We start from the raw sequence: 19,252 nt of genomic DNA, 5'->3' as shown, positions 1-19,252 counted from the left end.
GAATTGCCTTCCATGTGAAAAAGTGGCATTTGGGAATCTGCCACGAGGAACCACTCATTGCACAAACTCACGGAAGGGGGCCGAGTCTACCAACTGAAAAGGCAGCAGTTGAAGTGCTAGCAATTTAGCCAAGCTAGCATTTAACCACTGGGCATGTGGATGGCTGGGAGTGAACTTCTTTAAACGGTCCAGCAATTGGGGCAGGGAAATTTGTCTGGTACAATTGGATGTCGGTGTACAGCTAGCAGATTGTCCGCAAGTACTTGGCTGTGACACACCTAATTCTACACCTTCATTCCTCTCAGTGCAGGTTTCAGAGAGGACTGAAGGTATAGTGGGGTTGGAGATCCCAGGTGATGAGGAGCAAGGAGAGGTCCGCTTTGTTCTTTGGTGTGAGTCTTTTAGGTACGCTTGCCAATGAACTACATGGCAGGTCAACATATGTCTGGTCAATGGAGACTGGATAGAGCGCACAGATCCTTAGCCCCAGAACCCCCCGCCAGAGCCAACCCCAGAGACATCATAGTACACTTTCATTATTATGATAGCAAAGAAGCTTTGACAGTGGCCACTCGCAATAAATCTCGTCTGGAATTCAAGGGGGCCAAGATTCAAATTTTCAGTGACTTATCTCCAATCACCCTTGCTAAACATCGCAGCTTCCGCCCTGTGAATACGCATCTACAAAACCACCAGTTCTTGTATCGATGGGGTTTCCCCTTTCGGCCACCAAGGATGGGATCCAATACTCCATGAGAGACCTCCAGGAAAGTGAAGCATTTATCCAAAATCTGGGTCTACCACCGCTACCTGAAGAAGATCCCACTCCACTCCTGACAACACCCAGACCCATGTCTATTCCGGACCAGATTTGGACCCCTGCCCGGCAGAAGATGCAGAAACCCTTTTCCACACCTCAGCGAAGACCATTCCCCAGACTTCCTCCTTGAAGTGACCTTCCACTTTTTACACCTGGTCTGATCCGGCTTCGGCCCTTATGTCACCACGTTCTCCCTAGTTGTGGGAGTTTGTACCCATATTCATGGGTTATCTTTTTTTTTTCTTTGGGACTATAGTATAATTTCTCTGCTACTTTTTACTGTTAATGGAAGGTGGCGGGGGTCATTCCAGATGTGCTGGATCCCCTGATGTGCCTCCCTCTGTTCCACGGCTGTGGACTCCTGGGTGGTTTTTACCCCCCATGCTCTTTTTCTACACTTTTTTGTTTGTTTTTCCTTTTTTTAGGCCTTTTTTTGGCCTGTTTTTAATTTTTAGGCTCGTTTTGGTTGCATTATTTTTCACTCTCTAATGGCACTGTTGTTATATGCTATTACTTGTTTTCCTTCCCCAGGATACACCACGGAGCCCAGTACCTATTTGGTTTGTACGGGTATTTCTGGCTAATGTTTGTTTTTTACGGTTACCTTGATCTAAAGCTACTTTATAAACGATGGCTTTAAGGGTCCTTACTTACAATGTTAAGGACTTGAACTCTATTCACAAGCGTTGGTTAGCTCTGAAGGAGTTCAAATCCTCAGCTGCAGACGTTGTCCTAGTCCAAGAGACCCGTTTCTGCCCAGGGGGCTCTCTTAAATTTGCTGCCAAACACTTTCCAATATCCTTCATGGCTTCTGACCCCTCTGGTAAAGCAGGGGTCGCAATCCTGATTAAAAAATCATGTCCGCTGCGGATAAAATCCTCATTTATTGACCCGCAGGGTAGATACATTCTCCTGGACTGTGACTACCTCTCTCGTTCTCTTACTGTGATCAATGTTTATGCTCCTAATTCGGGTCAGATTCAATTCCTCACTGAAGTCCTTGGGGGCCTGGGCACATACGCTCAGCCCTTTATGATTATCGGAGGGAACTTCAATATGACCATGTCCTCTAGAAGGGACAGACAAACTTTGTTCTCTGCTAACCCCTCCTCTAAAGCGGAACACCATCTACTGCATTTCGCAAACTCATTAGGTCTCACAACTTACTGGATATTTGGAGGATTAAACACCCTACACACAGGCAATTTTCTTTTTACTCTCCCCCTCACAAAATGTACTCTAGGCTAGACTATATATTTGTTTTACGGCCCCCCTACTAACATCTGCAGTAGCGTCCGAATTAAATCCCATGACGTGGTCGGACCATGCCTCTGTTCAACTTGATCTTACACTTTCCTCCTCTACACCTAGAACCTGTCACTGGAGACTTAACGACTTTCTCCTACGCGATCCGGTCACTGAAACCCATTTATCCCCAAATTTAACCAAATTCTTCCAAATGAATGAAGAGTCTGTGCGGGACGTGTCCACCCTATGGGAGGCACATGAGGCTTTTTTCAGAGGCGTGTGTATTTCAGCCGGCTCCCGCCTTAAGCGAGATTCGATGGCACAGAGACTAGACATTATCTCACAATTGCGAAAAGCAGAAGGTCTGCTCTTGGCCTCTCCTACCGTGACACGTCTGCGCACAGTGACCTCTTTACGTGAACGGTTGAAGTCCTTAGATATTAGACATGTGCAATTCGTTTCGTACGAATCTCAAATTTGTACGAATTTCTCAAAATTCGTACGTTCGGGAGGATCCGAAATACGAATTGCCATGCGTCCGAATTTTGTACGAAATACAAACTTTTGTTTATGAATCCCCAGGAGGAAGTCAGCACAGCACAGGGATGGTGGGAGCCCCTCATCTAACGAAAATTCGTATTTCAGATAGGAAATTCTTCAACGGAATTTCATATTTCGGATAAAAACCAAACTTCCATCAGCATCGACTGTCATATTGAGGTATATTTTTGCCTTTAAATTCATTGTAACGAACGTTTGTACAAGTTAACGAACCTAACGAAAATTTGTATTTCATACGAATTGAAATAGAATTTCGGACACAAAATACGAAGTACAAATTAATTTTAATACGAACCGTAACAGAACAGAACGAAATGAATTTATTGACGGTGCCCATGTCTATTAGATATGCATAAATGCTCCAAAGCCCTACTTTGGGCAAAACAGAAGTTTTATGAGTTCGCCAATAAGCCCCACAGGATGCTGGTGAATAAGCTCAAACCCCGCCCGTTCCATTCCTACCCAGAACTCCTTATTCAAGCAGATGGCACTCCAACTCATTGCCCCTTAAGAATGTCTAAAGTTTTCGGTGCGTTTTATAAAAAACTGTATAATTGCCTAGCCTCAGATGCCAAACATTTGTTTTCTCAGGAGAATTTTGATTCTTTCTGTGCCTTTTTAAAACTACCCGTGTTGTCATCATCCCAAGTTGACTCTCTCAATGCAACTATCACGTCAGAAGAGTTAGCGGCAGTTGTGAAAGACCTACCCTCCCATAAATCCCCGGGTCCCGATGGGCTACCCTAGCTCTATTATAATACTTTCCTACCGATTCTGAGTCCTCATTAAGACCCCTTTCACACCACACCGCCCACTGTGTCGGCAGTAAAACGCCGCCATTTTTAGCGGCGTTTTACCGCCGGATTTGCGGCGCATTTCGGGGGCTAGCGGGGCGCTTTTACCCCCCGCTAGCGGCCACGAAAGGGTTAAAATCGCCGGCAATATGCCGCAATAGCGTAGTTTTGCCGGTGATATTACAGCGCTGCCCCATTGATTTCAATGGGGAGCAGCGGTGGAGGAGCGGTAAACACACAGCTCTTTCACCGCTCTAAAGAAGCTGCTGGCAGGACTTTTTTCTGACGTCCTGCCAGCGCACCGCTGTAGTGTGAAAGTCCTCGGGGCTTTCACACTACAGACAATGGTGCAGCTTCTTTAGGGTGGATTGCAGGCACTATTTCTAACGCTATAGCGCCTGCAAGACGCCCTGGTGTGAAAGGGGTCTTACTGAACCTTTTTACTTCTCTACGGAAAGGAATTAAACCCTACCTCCAGTTTTTACATTCACATATCACGGTTATCCCGAAGCCGGGCAAATCCCCCACCCTACCGGACAACTATAGACCCATAGCTTTACTCAACTCCGATTATAAGATTTTTAGCCAACAGACTCTCCTCTATGATTCCTACCCTGGTCCATAATGATCAGGTGGGGTTTGTCTTGGGAAGACGGGCGGGTAACAACACCAGGCACACCATTGACCTTATAGACCTGCTCGACAAAACATCTCGCCCTGCCATTATCCTGAGCTTAGATGCGCAAAAAGCATTTGACAGGCTTGGATGGCCTTACATGTTTGCCACGCTTAAGCGTTTTGGTCTCTCTGGTTCCTTTATTTCGGCCCTACAGGCTCTATATTCTCTTCCCACGTCCCAGGTTCAATTGGCATCTTATGTATCTCCATTATTTACTCACAGCAACGGCACCAGACAGGGTTGTCTTCTTTCCCCTTTACTGTTTATACTATGCCTTGAACCTCTGGCTGCAGCCATCCGGGAGAACCCAGATGTAAGCGGAGTCTCCCTGAGACAGCAGGAGTATAAGCTGTCTCTTTTTGCCAACGATATACTCCTCACCCTGACGAAACCACATATCTCCCTCCCCAACCTTCACACCCTTTTAAACACATTGAGAAAACTCTCGGGGTATAAAGTTAATACAACTAAAACCGAAGCGCTTCCCATCCACATACCTCCCTCGCTCCTTGCTTCTTTGCAGCACAATTTTCCCTATCACTGGTGCCCAGTGTCCGTTAAATACCTTGGCATTCATTTAACGGCGACATATCGCTCCCTATACGAAGCTAATTTTATCTCCCTAATTGCGGAAACGCACAGCTTACTCCGTAGATGGACAGATTGCCTTTTGTCCCTTCTGGGTAGGATTAATGTACTTAAAATGGCCACACTTCCTAAATTCCTATACCTCTTCGAAACTTTGCCAATCGCTATCCCCATGTCACAACTCAGAAATATCCAACGGGCCTTCACTAAATTTATTTGGGGGAATAAATCACACAGAATTGCTCACACGTGGTTTATGCTCCACGTTCCCATGGAGGAGTGGGAGCACCTGACATTGTGAAGTATTACTATGGCCGCGTACACACGGGCGGACTGTATGGCCTACTTAGTCCGTCATACAATCCGACGGACAGTCCGTCATACTTTCGAATGAACAGACTTGACCACACACGGATGCACAAACAGTCCGTCGAAAGCTTGCGCGATGACGTGTACAGCACGTACGACGGGACTAGAAATAGGAAGTCCAATACACAGCAATGCACCTTTCCGCCGTGTAAATCCTTTCTGAGCATGCGTCATTCTTAGTCCGTCAAACGAGCCTACTCACGAGCGGATTGTCCGCTGAAACCAAAGTATGTCGGACAGAATTTCGAAAAATCCGAAATACTTAGTACGCCAGACTGCACGCTGAAAAGGTCAGCTGAAGCCCACACACGAGCGGACTGACCGCTGAAATGTGTTTCGACTGACTAAGTAGGCCATACAGTCCGCCCGTGTGTACGCGGCCTAAGAAGCCCACTTCTTGGCAACCATCTCCTGGTCGTCGTATTTCGCTACCAGTAGATGGTCGGAACTGGAGATGAGCGTTACCAGTCATTTCCATCCCTGCTCTGAGCCCAGCTCAGACACATAAATCTTGGGCCAATGCAATTTACCTTGTCCATATGGAAAAAATGTCATAGGAAGTAATCTCTCTCTTCTCCATGCCCACCCCTGTTGAATGTTATTTTCAACCCCGACCTGCCAGATAGCCTCTCTGAGAAGAATATGTTCCCATGGTTTAGATCAGGCATATTCCAACTCCGCCATTTAGTACACCTGGTGTACAATAAACTTCTGCCCTTCCCAGAGCTTCAAAATAAACATGACATTCCGAACCAACTCTTCTTTTCATACCTCAAATTCAAACACTATTTCCATTCCAAATCACCTACCATGACCTTAGATAAACCTAGCGCCTTTGAGACTTTGTGCACTCAGGACCCCTATCAAAAAGGCCTCATATCATCCATATATAAGATACTCCACAATTCAATGGCACCTACAATGGATTCCCACATCTACATGAGGAGGTGGGCCAAGATTCTACCGACCCCTTTCTCCCTCTCTCAATGGCAAGAGATCTGGTTTTCCACCTCTAAAGTCTCCAGGTGCGTGGATCAGAGAGATACAGCCTATAAGGTTTTGATGTTTTGGTACAGAACCCCAGAAGTGTTACATAAATATGATACCTCATTATCTAGATTATGCTGGAGGTGTTTGCGGAATGATGGTACCCATTATCATATTTTGTGGAGCTGTCCAATAATTGTACCTTTCTGGTTCTTGGTCCAATCCCTACTCCAATCAGTGCTGGGGATAGATATCCCATTGAACCTCACACACTACTTGTTAGGCCTGCCAATTCCGTCTCTCTCTAAACACGGCAAGAAGTTAATGCCATTTATTCTCTTAGCCGCCAAACAAATAATACCTGCCCTCTGGTTGTCTCCCACCCCCCCATGCACTCACAGCTAATTTCCGCCATTGCACAAATACGTAGGATGGAACACATGACGGCACTGGTCCAGGATTCCTTACCCAAATTTTCAAAGCTATGGGATAGGTGGGATAACTCCCCATTCAATCCGGAGGTAAGGCCTTGATATGGTAATGCAAACCTCCAGGAATGTATCATCAGGGTTCGGTCTCAGGATTCATACTCCATACTTATTCTACAATTTACATTTTCTTTTTTTTTTCTTTTTCTCTTTTATGTCTATGCAACGTTTGTATCCAAACCTGTGGTGTATCCCCAACCATGACCTATATGTGTCTTAATACTTTGTAACTCGCCTGCGGTTTTTGATGTTATACTTGCCATGACAACATTGATTGTTTATACCAGAAGTATATTTTTTCTGTTGTGTAAAAAAAATATTTTTTTTCAATAAATAAATATACATTTAGAAAATATGTCTGGTCAAGCATGTGGTGCCCAAGCAGCTGATGTTTTGGCCACACGAGATATGCTTGAGACAAATAGCAGTGGTGCGATCTGATGCACTCATCTCAAAAAAGGCTCACACCAAAGAACTTTTGGAACAACACGCAGAGGCATTGCTCTGCACAGGCGGAGCTCTGCGGTGTGATGCAGTCGTGCTGCCCTTAAGCTGGCCCCTGGAGGGCATCCTGCCTCGTTGGAGATGTGCCTCCTCCTCTCTCCTATCAGGCACCCATATGGAGTAAATGACCTCCTCATCCCCTCCCTCCTCATCACTGGAGCAAACCTGGCAGTATGCTGCAGCTGGGGGAACATGACTGCCAGATTGCTGTCCTTCTTGGGCATCCCCTCTCTCTGGGCTCATGTTACTACCTTCATCTAGCTGGGTATCACAATCAGAGCCTTCAGAACGCTGGGAATCCTCATGGAGCCTGTACCCAACACTGTGTTCAAACAGTTCAGGGGAAGTCCTCAGGAGGAGGACATGGTGTGGCTAGGGAAGCAGTGACTGATGCCATTGAGACAAGGGAAGAGGCCGCGTTGGCAGCTACTTTGCCAGTACCCTGAGCCTGGGTGAGAGAGGATGAGGAGGATGAGGAGGGCTTGGTCATCCACTCTACCAAGTCTTTGGTATGTTGCGGCTCAACACGCCCAGATGCCGAAAATAAGGTCAAGTGTATCCCATGTACCGTGTCCATGACCAGCACTGTTGCCTCTAGACGCAGAGCCTGCTTGCCCTCTTTTATTGGCTTGTGACTGTCTGCCTCTTCTTGCTGGCCTTCCAGACATACTAATGGCCTGCAGGGAGATGTAGCTACACAAAGCTGGGACGTATATACTGATTATACTGCAGCTAGCAGAATCAACTGCCTGCCTGTAGTATTATTACTATGAGAACACAAGCAATTGGGGTAGCTTTAAGCGTACACTGTGCAGATGCCACAATACACCGACTGTAATTGCTGCAGCTACCTGCCTGTGGTATAGGATCTGAAGAACACCAGCAATTGGGGTAGCTTTAGGTGCACACTGTGCAGATGACACAATACTCCAACTGTAATTAATGGAGCTGCATGCAGTATAGGATCAGCAGAACACAAGAAATTGGGGTAGCTTTAGGTGCAAACTGTGCAGATGACACAGTACACCGACTGTAATTGCTACATCTGCCTGCAGATAGAATCAGCAGAACACCAGCAATTGGGGTAGCTTTAGGCATACACTGTGCAGATGACACAATACACCAACTGTAATGGGACTAGAGGACAAATTTAATTTCTTAATGACTTTAAATAAAATAAAGCTAATAACTCACATCTGTGGTATGAATGGCCGCGGCCCTTTATTTTATTGGCATGACGATATACATATTAGCCAACTTAACATTGAAAATATGCACACATTGACGATATAACCTTTATAATCATCTTTAGATTATAAAATACCAAAAAAGGTTCAGCTTTGAAAGCTCGAACCCATAAAGTAATAACAAAACACTATACCAACAATGAAAATTAAAAGATGGCTACCAAATAAAAACGGGGGAGGGAAGGGAAGGACCGGGACATTGGGAGGGGAGGGCGGGCGCCTTTTTCTTCTGCTGCAACCGTCGTTCTGAAGAAATTCGTTGGTTGTTTTCCTTTTATAACCTTCTGTTTATTTTCATAGGTTCGTTGGATCACCTGATGTAACTGTAGAATATTCTGGAGGATTGATCAGGTGACCAGGTAAGTAACCAATTAATTACTGTTATAAAATCTAACTGAAATTCCCTTGTCCCTATTCCCATATGTAGGGGGCGCTAGTATGCTCCCCCTACTCTCATGGGACTAGAGGACAAATTTAATTTCTTAATGACTTTAAATAAAATAAAGCTAATAACTCACATCTGTGGTATGAATGGCCGCGGCCCTTTATTTTATTGGCATGACGATATACATATTAGCCAACTTAACATTGAAAATATGCACACATTGACAATATAACCTTTATAATCATCTTTAGATTATAAAATACCAAAAAAGGTTCAGCTTTGAAAGCTCGAACCCATAAAGTAATAACAAAACACTATACCACACGCCAGGCTCCTTAAACTCAAGGAGCCTGGCACCCCACCCGGGCCAAGGCCAATTCAATACAAGCAATAAAATCCAAATTAAAAATATCATTGCCAATAGCAGATAAATGCACCTGATCTGAACGATATAAACCAGGCAAACCACCCTCCAAATCGACATGACGGAAGGACAGTCCATTTATCAAAGGCATAAATTTCTCAAGAAATCTATTTACACGTCTACGAATTTTTTCCAAAAAGAAATGCGTTGGATCAACCAACCATTTTAACCGAGGGATAATTTCAGAAAAAAAAAACTAAAACAGACGATGGCAGAATATCGTGAAGATGAGTAAGATCTGTTTTCATTTGCGCAACCAGATCTAAAGTTTTAACAAAACCTAAATCATTACCAGCTACATGTAAAATAATAATAGAAGGTTGAGGGTGAGAAGAAAGCCGAGCACGAATCGATAACTGAAGTTCAAACCACGACATTCCTCTGCATCCAAACCAAAGTACTTTATAGGAGGAATCATCAAGACCTAGGTTGAGGCCGTAGTAGCGCAATGAAGCTCTGGTTTCAGCCCAGAAAACGAACGAATGTCCGATTATCCACACCACACAAGGAGCCCCTACAAAGCAGAAAAACATAAATTAGGTCTCACATAAGATTTGAAACAGTTAGACTGCCAACCACCCAAACTTTTAATTTCAGTGGAAGAAAAACCCAGCGCAGCTGCTTCAGTTGCCGCTCCGATGCGAAAGGAATGGGTGGTAATTTTCAAATGCTGCAATCCCAAAAATATCAGGCATTTTTTCAAAATAACCCTGAACTGGTATTGTGTAAGTGGGATGCCAGAAGCATGTACCAAAAGAAGGCTACCGTGTAGTGGACGTAACAATAAAAATTTCGACAACAAAGAGAAGACGCAAAGAGGGGAATCGCTCATTTTGTGAATTACAATCCAGCGACCCTTCCCCAACTGGTCAGTTTTGCTGAAGCGTAATAAAATTTTTACGTGATCCTCCTTCATAAAAACATCAGACAACAACAAACCTCCTGAAGCAGAAGAAGATTTAGGCAACAATTCGGAAATGCGAAATGCACCGAAAAAACAAAGGCAAAAGGAAACTTGCAGAAGAATGGATTCATAATCCGAAAAACAAATGACAGAGGACGCAACCAAGAGACGTTGCAAAATGATCGAAGTAATAGGAACTCAATCATCAACTCGGAAGTGCAACTTGCGATATCCTTTAAGAGCCTGAACGACTGAAAATAATGAGTGCAAGGAGGCCACCCTCTCATCTTATTAAAAAAAAGGAAACGCCTGCTAAAATTTTAACGATATGAGAATATGAATAAGAATGAAGCATCATAAATTCAACAAAGGCTAAAACCAAGGCTTCAGAAAAATGATTCACATCAATGAGTTTAGAGTTTAAAAAGGAACACCAAAGTGACCACGCGGTGTTGTATTGCGCCCGCGTGGAAGGTGCCAAAGAATTGGAAATGGACGAAACTACGGAGGGCAAACCACTGACCACAACGCTTCCGTGCAAGGACAACCAATTGGATCCGCTTCGGGTACCAAACTGCGAAATCGATCGAGCTGAAAACGTGACAAAGAATCAGCAATTAAATTAATATTACCTGGAATATACTTGACCTTAATCCATAAATTGAAATTCAAACAATAAAAAACTAACTTTCTCAAAACTGCTAACACTGGTAACGATTTAGATGTCAAACAATTTACTGCATATTCAACGCCCTTGTTATCAGAGTGAAAGAGAATGCGACAATTCCTAAGTCGATCGCCCCAAAGATCAAGGGCCACCAAAATAGGAAAAATTTCAAGCAAAACTATATTTTTGGTAAGACCCTGCTCGACCCAAGAAGTAGGCCAAAAAGCCATAGACCAGTGACCCTGCCAAAAAGCGCCGTAACCAATTGAACCAGCCGCATCAGTACATAGTGAAATAGCTGAAGAGTCACAAAACGGGGCTTGCCGAATTGAACAACCATTATAGGTAGATAAAAATCAATCCCAAACCAATAGATCCGAGATCAGCTCAGAGGAGAGACGAACAAAATGAAACGGCGACTTATAATCCGCTAAGACTTTGTAGAGCCTTTTAGAAAAAATACGACCCATAGGAATTATGCGAGTGGCGAAGGCAAGCATTCCCAACAGAGATTGCAACGTTTTCACTGTGACCTTTCGTTTAGATACAACCAAGGAAACCAACTGACGCAACTTAACAAGTTTTTCAGAAGGGAGGCGACATTCCATCAAAAAAGTATCAATAGTAATCCCCAAAAATTCCAGACAGGTAGTGGGCCACACAGTCTTTTCCATCGCCCGGGGAATACCAAAACGTGCACATAAAACACGGAATTCACTAAACAAATAAAAACAATGTAAAGAATCAGCGGGACCAAAAAATAAAAAATCGTCCAAGTAATGAATAATATTAGTGGAATTAGCTTGAAACGAAACCGCCCATTCAAGGAAAGAAGCAAAAGCTTCAAAATATTTACAAGACAATGAAGGAAGGCTTTTATCTAAATAAAACGCACCCTCAAAGCAAAAACCCAAGGAGCTGTATGCAGAGCGATGAATAGGCAGTAAACGAAAAGCTGACTTGATGTCCGCCTTTGCTAGCAAAGCGGATTGACCAAACATACGAATCCTAGAAACCGCATCGTCAAATGAAGAATACGTAACAGAACTATCAAGAGGATCGATACTATCATTCAACGAAGCGCCCAGAGGGTACGAAAGATGATGTATCAAACGAAAACTACCCTTATCTTTTTTATGTATTAAACCAAGAGGGGACACTCTAAAATTCATAAAAGGCGGGGAAGAAAACGGCTCTGCCACACGGCCTTCGCGGACTTCTTAACTTATTTTTTCCGCAACTACCCCTTGAAAACGCTTGACAGAAGGAAGATTTTCATGACAGATGCAACCTGAGCCGTCAAAAATTGGCAATCGAAAACCGTGTGAAAAACCATCAATTATGAGATCCGCTGTCAGACGATCTGGCCAAATTTGCAGAAATGGCAACATTTCGACTAGCTTCACTGGAGTTGCCGCCAGTACGAAAATTATCCCGCACATTAGATGGGACATTAGTAGCCGATTTTTTAAAACAACTAAAAGACGGGTGATTACCAGAACATATGGCACATTCGTGTTTGTAACGGCAAGAATTAGGCCATTTACATTGTCCTTCATTAAATCCGAAACAGAGACCTTTCCTGAAAGGAGCCGGTTGCAAAGATGGAGAAGGAAGCAATTGTTTCTTAGGAATCAAGAGATTGAGCCACAAACCAACATCCTTGGAACCCCATTTCTAATGACGGAACGATTCATCATAATAGAACCATGCAAGACCAGAATTTTTTTTAAAAGCTTCAAGAATAATCTCAACATGTTGAAACATTCCACAACACAATTCAGGGTGTTTTTCACCCATAACGCTCGCAAAAATGCAAAAGGCTTGAAGCCAGTTATTAAAAGAACGAGGAGCCGATTTGCGTCTGTCATCTTCAGATCCTTTCTTTTCTAAACGGTTCTCTTTAAAAGAAGGGAGAAGGGAAAGAATATCAACATAATCACCTTTCCAGATTTTCTCTTTAACAGTTGCTGACAAATGAAAACCAAGAGGTGACAACTCGCAAACCAATGCTTCTTTAAAGCAACTCTCAGGGATTGAAGGAACCGATAACTGAGTAATAGCCGGCGCAGAAAACGCCGAAGGCAAAACTTCTGAATGCATAACATTTGAAATAGGTGAGAGTCAGAATTAACCGATAAATTGTTAATGCAACGCTTGAAATAATCCGTAAAGGAATTAAACGAAGACAACAACGAACGTAATTGTTCAGACTCACCTCTATCCCCAGGCTGTACACCAGCCTGAGAAGATGCAGTCATCAAAGACGAAACTTGTGCAGAACTTCCTGGCTGTACATCAGCAAGCGATGCAGAATTTGCTAATAAGTTATGCGATTCTGTAACAGAAGGAGTGGAATGAGAAACAGCAGATAAAGTATCAGGTAAGGGTAAAGAAACAGAAGGCAATATATTGCAAAATGAAGGAGATGGAACATTATGCACAGAATTATTCGGTAAAGGTGTAGTACCAATCAGATTAGCAGACGGCAATAAATCATCTTTATCAGCGAATGAATTATTAGTAAGCTGAACAGCTGACGAAATAACATTTTCCATCCCTTCAGCAACTTGCTCATTTACTCTCAAAGAATGCATATAAAAGTCATTATTAAAAGAAGAATTACAATGAAATTGGGAACTATTATTGTTACCTTTAACTTTTGCTTTCTTCTTCACAGGCTGGTACCTGGATTCGATCCAGCGAACCGGCCTCTGTCTATTCCTCTGTGGACGTCCAGTGGCAACTGCGCATGCTCCAGCATCGCTTTCCGAAGTCTGCCTAGCAACAGATGACGCTGCAGTGGAGGAATCACTCATTGGCAGAGGAACCAAGAAGCCAGCTTCTGAGTTTCCGGAGGGGGGAATAATTTGATGCACAGGAGGAGGAGCCATAGGAGGAAGGGACTGTGAAGGAAGAGAGGACAGCTGAGCAACTGTATCCTCTGAAATTGAAAAAGATGGCGGCGGAACGGCGGAGGGGAGAGCCGAGGAAACAGGAGAAAGGCCCGGAATTATGGCATGGAAGGGAGGAGGCAACCCCGGAGAAAAAGCTGAAGACTGACCTGAGGACAAGCAGAATCGCATAATCGCATCAGAACTGCGGAGGGCAGAGCGGATGAAGAAGGAGGAAGACCTGGAACTACAGCCTGGAAAGGGGTAGACAAAGGAGGTGAAGAAGCCGTAGATGGGCCGGAAGACAAACAGAACTTCATCCAGGCATCACCATCCAGAGCAGAGGCCCTCTCCATTAGCTGACGCAGCAAAGAATGCAAGGCAGGTAAGAGAACGATGTAGGGGCGCCTTTTTCTTCTGCTGCAACCGTCGTTCTGAAGAAATTCGTTGGTTGTTTTCCTTTTATAACCTTCTGTTTGTTTTCATAGGTTCGTTGGATCACCTGATGTAACTGTAGAATATTCTGGAGGATTGATCAGGTGACCAGGTAAGTAACCAATTAATTACTGTTATAAAATCTAACTGAAATTCCCTTGTCCCTATTCCCATATGTAGGGGGCGCTAGTATGCTCCCCCTACTCTCATTACTGGCGCTGCCTGTGGTGTAGGATCAGCAGAACACCAGCAATTGGGGTAGTTTTACCTGTACACTGTGCAGGTGGCACAATACACCGACTGTAATTGCTGCAGCTGCCTGTGGTATAGGACAAGCAGAACATCAGCAATTGTGGTAGCTTTAGCTGTACACTGTGTAGGTGGCACAAAACACCAACTGTAATTGCTACAGCTGCCTGTGGTATAGGATCTGAAGAACACCAGCAATTGGGGTAGCTTTAGGTGCACACTGTGCAGATGACACAATACTCCAACTGTAATTAATGGAGCTGCATGCAGTATAGGATCAGCAGAACACCAGAAATTGGGGTAGCTTTAGGTGCAAACTGTGCAGATGACACAGTACACCGACTGTAATTGCTACATCTGCCTGCAGATAGAATCAGCAGAACACCAAAAATTGGGGTAGCTTTAGGCATACACTGTGCAGATGACACAATACACCAACTGTAATTACTGGCGCTGCCTGTGGTGTAGGATCAGCAGAACACCAGCAATTGGGGTAGTTTTAGCTGTACACCGTGCAGGTGGCACAATACACCAACTGTAATTGCTGCAGCTGCCTGTGGTATAGGACCAGCAGAATACCAGCAATTGGGGTAGCTTTAGCTGTACACTGTGTAGGTGGCACAAAACACCAACTGTAATTGCTACAGCTGCCTGTGGTATAGGATCTGTAATTGCTACATCTGCCTGCAGATAGAATCAGCAGAACACCAGAAATTGGGGTATCTTTAGGTGCTAACTGTGTAGATTACAAAATACACCAACTGTAATTACTGAAGCTGCCTGTGGTATAGGATCAGCAGAACACCAGCAATTGTGGTAGCTTTAGGTGCAATCTGTGCAGATGACACAGTACACAACTGTAATTGCTACAGCTACCTGCGGATAGAATCAGCAGAACACCAGCAATTGGGGTAGCTTTAGGCATACACTGTGCAGATGACACAATACACCAACTGTAATTACTGGCGCTGCCTGTGGTGTAGGATCAGCAGAACGCCAGCAATTGGGGTAGTTTTAGCTGTACACTGTGCAGGTGGCACAATCCACCGACTGTAATTGCTGCAGCTGCCTGTGGTATAGGACCAGCAGAACACCAGCAATTGTGGTAGCTTTAGCTGTACACTGTGTAGGTGGCACAAAACACCAACTGTAATTGCTACAGCTGCCTGTGGTATAGGACCAGCAGAATACCAGCAATTGGGGTAGCTTTAGGTGTACACTGTGCAGGTGGCACAATACACCAACTGTAATTGCTGCAGCAGCTGCCTGTGGTATAGGATCAGAAGAACACCAGCATTTGTGGTAGCTTTAGGTGTACACTGTGCAGGTGGCACAATACACAGACTGTAATTGATGCAGCAGGTGCCTGTGGTAAAGGATCAGAAGAACACCAGCAATTGGAGTAGCTTTAGGTGCAAACTGTGCAGATGACACAATACACCAACTGTAATTACTGAAGCTGCCTGTGGTATAGGATCAACAGAACACCAGCAATTGGGGTAGCTTTAGGTGCAATCTGTGCAGATGACACAGTACACAACTGTAATTGCAACAGCTGCCTGTGGTGAAGGATCAGCAGAACACCAGCAATTGGGGTAGCTTTAGCTGTACACTGTGCAGGTGGCACAATACACCGACTGTAATTGCTACAGCTGCCTGCAGTATAGGACAAACAGAACACCAAAAATTGGGGTAGCTTTAGCTTTACACTGTGCAGGTGGCACAATACACCAACTGTAATTGCTGCAGCTGCTTGTGGTGTAGGACCAGCAGAACACCAGCAATCGTGGTAGCTTTAACTGTACACTGTGTAGGTGGCACAAAACACCAACTGTAATTGCTACAGCTGCCTGTGGTATAGGACCAGCAGAATACCAGCAATTGGGGTAGCTTTAGGTGTACACTGTGCAGGTGGCACAATGCACCGACTGTAATTGCTGCAGCAGCTGCCTGTGGTATAGGATCAGAAGAACATCAGTATTTGTGGTAGCTTTAGGTGTACACTGTGCAGGTGGCACAATACACAGACTGTAATTGATGCAGCAGGTGCCTGTGGTTTAGGATTAGAAGTACACCAGCAATTGGGGTAGCTTTAGGTGTACACTGTGCAGGTGGCACAATTCACTGACTGTAATTACTACAGCTGCCTGTGGTATAGGACAAGCAGAACACCAACAATTGGGTTAGCTTTAGCTGTATACTGTGCAGGTGGTACATTACAGCGACTGTAATTGCTACAGCTGCCTGTAGTATAGGACAAGCAGAACACCAGCAATTGGGGTAGCTTTAGCTGTACACTGTGCAGGTGGCACAATACACTGCCTGTAATTGCTACAGCTGCCTGTGGCATAGGACAAGCAGAACACCAGCAATTAGGGTAGCTTTAGCTGTACACTGTGCATGTGGCACAATACACTGACTGTAATTGCTACAGCTGCCTGTGGTATAGGACCAGAAGAACACCAGCAATTGTGGTAGCTTTAGGTGTACACTGTGCAGGTGGCACAATACCCCAACTGTAACTGCTACAGCTGCCTGTGGTATAGGACAAGCAGAACACCAGCAATTGCGGTAGCTTTAGGTGTACACTGTGCAGATGGCACAATACGCCGACTGTAACTGATGCAGCAGCTACCTGTGGTATAGGATCAGAAGAACACCAGCAATTGGGGTAGCTTCAGGTGTACACTGTGCAGGTGGCACAATACACCGACTGTAATTGCAACAGCTTCAAAGGAAATTCAGACACTGTCTCTCCGTCTATCTCTCTCTCTCTCTTAGCTAACGCAACACACTACGCAAGGCCACCACGCAGATGACCTTATATAGTGTGGGGCGTGTACTAAACCCCCTGAGCCATAATTGGCCACAGGCATCCTGCTTGTGGCCAATTATGGCTCTCTTCGCTGACGCCGCTGTGATTGGACAAGCATGCAGGTTATAGTGCATGCTTGGCCAATCATCAGCCAGCAATGCACTGCAATGCCGCAGTGAATTATGAGCCATGAACGTCACTCGAATTTGGCGAGAATGGCCCATAATGTTCGGATTTCGTCGAACGGGCGAACAGACGATGTTCGAGTCGAACATGGGTTCAACTCAAACACGCAGCTCATCCCTAGCTGACATAGATGAAGGTGCCAGGGCCTCCTCTTTGAAACATGCAGGTTAAAATGTCTTGGTCACTGCAACTGTTTCATCTGTCCCTTCCTGTTTCCATGCAACTGCATCCACCACCACATTATTGAAAGAGGTGGCGGGTTGCATTTTAACTTTCTCTTGCAAGGCTCTCTGGACTGGGCCAGCCTCTAGGCCAATTATGTACTGGTCCCATAGTATATGGTCTGAATCAGTGATGTCAATGCAGCTGCTCACATTCCTCTTTTATAGGTACTCCCAGAGGTTCTACATGGCTACCGCATAATGGGTGAGGTTCTTGTCCTCCAGCTGTTTCTTTAAGAAGAACCTTCACCGCAGCTCCAGAAGTGGCATCTTTTCCTCAAACAGGACCTCCAAGTGTGACACAATCTGTTCTAGAGCTGCTCACTCGTCCTCTGGCAGTGCCATCACTGCATGGCAAGGATCATCCTCTAAGGTGTTAATGTCCAACTTCACCACCAGCTGAGCTGGAATCTGGGAGGACAGCAAAACCAGGAACAATCACATATCCAACAGTGTGTAGAGGGCAGGTTTCAGTTGAACTGGCAGTGTCTATTAGGAGGGGCAGAATGTGGCCTGGCTGTCTTGTGATAAAGTGGGAAGATGTCCAGTGAATAGGGATGAGCCGAACACCCCCTCCGGTTTGGTTTGCATCAGAACTTTTGAACGGACTGCAAATTCGTACGAACTTTAGAACCCCATTGAAGTCTATGGGACTCGAACGTTCGAAATAAAAAGTGCTAATTGTAATGGCTAATATGCAAGATACTGTCCTAAAAAAGGGTTTGGGGACCTGGCTCATGCCCCAGGGGACATGGGTCAATGCCTAAAATGTTTTTAAAAATGGCCGTTTTGGCAGGAGCACTGATTTTAATGACGATTAAAGTGAAAAAGAAAAAGTGAAATATTCCTTTAAATATCGTGCATGGGGGGTGTCTATAGTATGCCTGTGAAGTGCCACGTGTTTCCCGTGTTTAGAACAGTCCCTGCACAAAATGACATTTAACGGAAAAAAAGTAATTTAAAACTGCTTGCGTTTTTAATGTAATATCTGGTTCCGACAATATGGATGAAAATCATTGAGAAATATGGCATGGGTAGCCCCCCTGCCAATTACCAGCCCCTTTGGGTCTTGTACGGATATTAAGGGGAACCCCGTACCCATATTAAAAAAAGGAAAGACGTGGGCCCCCAGGCCCTATATACCGTATATACTCGAGTATAGGCCGACCCGAATATAAGCCGAGGCCCCCAATTTACCCCCAAAAAAACTGGCAAACTTATTGACTCGTGTATAAGCCGAGGGTGAGACATGCCTGTCCATCCCTGTGTGTGTGTCCGTCCATCCCTGTGTGTCCGTCCATCCCTGTGTGTCCGTCCATCCCTGTGTGTCCGTCCATCCATCCCTGTGTGTGTGTGTGTCCATCCATCCATCCATCCCTGTGTGTGTGTGTCTCCATCCATCCATCCATCCATCCCTGTGTGTGTGTGTCTCCATCCATCCATCCATCCATCCCTGTGTGTGTGTGTCTCCATCCATCCATCCATCCCTGTGTGTGTCTCCATCCATCCACCCATCCCTGTGTGTGTCTCCATCCATCCACCCATCCCTGTGTGTGTCTCCATCCATCCACCCATCCCTGTGTGTGTGTGTGTGTGTGTGTGTGTGTGTGTGTGTGTGTGTGTGTGTGTGTGTGTGTGTGTGTGTGTGTGTGTCCAGCCTACCTTTGTCCCGAGCCTCCGTCCCGTGCCTTGCCTCCTTGCCTCCGTTCCGTCCCGTGCCGTGCCGTGCCTTGCCGTCGTGTCGTGCCTTGCCTTGCCTCCGTCCCGTCCCGTCCCGTCCCGTCCCG

The 19,252-nt window shown here is 45.1% G+C and overlaps 1 long non-coding RNA gene across 2 annotated transcripts; it reads left to right on the top strand.

The window, feature by feature from the left end:
• Positions 1-8,523: 8,523 nt before the first annotated feature.
• On the top strand, positions 8,524-14,109 carry LOC143927007 (uncharacterized). 2 transcript variants are annotated; one of them, XR_013262200.1, is made up of 3 exons: positions 8,524-8,644; positions 13,346-13,944; positions 14,048-14,109. It is a non-coding gene; the product is annotated as an uncharacterized LOC143927007 (long non-coding RNA). The 2 variants fall into 2 exon arrangements; XR_013262199.1 differs by lacking the exon at positions 8,524-8,644 and adding an exon at positions 12,546-12,782.
• The last annotated feature ends 5,143 nt before the right edge of the window (positions 14,110-19,252 follow it).

This window comes from Lithobates pipiens, unplaced genomic scaffold (genome assembly GCF_037356315.1).
Source record: "Lithobates pipiens isolate NorthernLeopardFrog02 unplaced genomic scaffold, aLitPip1_a1.2 Scaffold_23, whole genome shotgun sequence".
Taxonomy (NCBI): domain Eukaryota; kingdom Metazoa; phylum Chordata; class Amphibia; order Anura; family Ranidae; genus Lithobates; species Lithobates pipiens.
Note: the sequence above shows the minus strand (reverse complement) of the source record. Positions and strands in the feature narration are given on the sequence as shown.